This window comes from Macadamia integrifolia, unplaced genomic scaffold, assembly GCF_013358625.1.
Source record: "Macadamia integrifolia cultivar HAES 741 unplaced genomic scaffold, SCU_Mint_v3 scaffold1220, whole genome shotgun sequence".
Classification (NCBI taxonomy): domain Eukaryota; kingdom Viridiplantae; phylum Streptophyta; class Magnoliopsida; order Proteales; family Proteaceae; genus Macadamia; species Macadamia integrifolia.
Window position 1 is genome coordinate 84,820 of NW_024868123.1, and position 1,107 is coordinate 85,926.

General features: G+C 35.1%; 1 protein-coding gene across 1 annotated transcript in view; it reads right to left on the minus strand.

The window, feature by feature from the left end:
* LOC122063152 (DNA primase small subunit) overlaps positions 1-1,107 on the minus strand; it is a 38,657-nt gene that overhangs the window by 27,325 nt on the left and 10,225 nt on the right. The window lies entirely within an intron of this gene.

The window sequence follows — 1,107 nt, forward strand, 5'->3', positions numbered from 1 at the left end:
GCTACCTTACAAGTCAGTGGAACAAGGACTCAGACATCTCTGCCCACAATTTGGTAACGTTTTTTGTCCTTGCACCCTAGTTCCCTCTAAGGATGACTAGCCAAAAATCCCCTCCACTAAACACTATGAAGAAAATAAGGAACTTCAGCAGACAACACAACAAAATATCCTTTGTACACACCATAAAAAAAAAAGGGGGGGTGGCTCAGTTGGCAAGAACCAACACCATTAAGAAGTCCAATCAAAAAAAAAAATTTATATATATATCCAACATACAAAATTCTATTAATATTACATATATGGTAATTTACAGCGCCACCCCTTAGAGAATGCCAGTATTATAGGAACACTCCCTGTTTAATACCAAATTGCGTCCAGACCCCCTGCCGTCAGTCTCTGTTAAGTGATGCTATGAAATGATGTTTTGGCCCTTTATGAGTAAAAGACTGATATATAACTCATTTTCATTATCCCAAAAATATCCCTGCTATCAGTCTCTAAAAAAGTCTTACTTCAACCTCTTCTGTTGTTATTTGATTCAGATAGAGCTCAACTAGAGCTTCACGACGGATTTAATCATGAATCCTGACGATTTCAATCCTTTATTTCTGTTGCAAGATCGAGTTTGCGAGAATTTTATTTAGCAGTTTCCATAAAAAGACATCCAATTCATGTATACATGTTTAGGCATGACTTAAATCTCTCTGTTTGTTGTTTCTCATTGAAATTTGTCTCTGGGCATGACCAAGGATTAAAGTATCGGTATCGGTCGTCGTATCGGTCGGCCAAAATTAAGATACGTATCGGAGAGTATCGTATCGTATCGGAGATACACTAAGATACGCTAAAGATACACACATAAATGGAATATGAAACATTTTTTTAAACACTTTTGCATAAAGAATTTGTATCGGAGATACACTAAGATACGCTAAAGATACACACATAAATGGATATGAAACATTTTTTTAAACACTTTTGCATAAAGAATTTGTTAAAAAAAAACTATTGATAACATGTATTATGCATAAACACTAAATTGAGGGTATCGTACTAAGAATTCAAGGTTTGTAGTTGTCCCATAAATGTAAAATCCTTGTTCCCAAC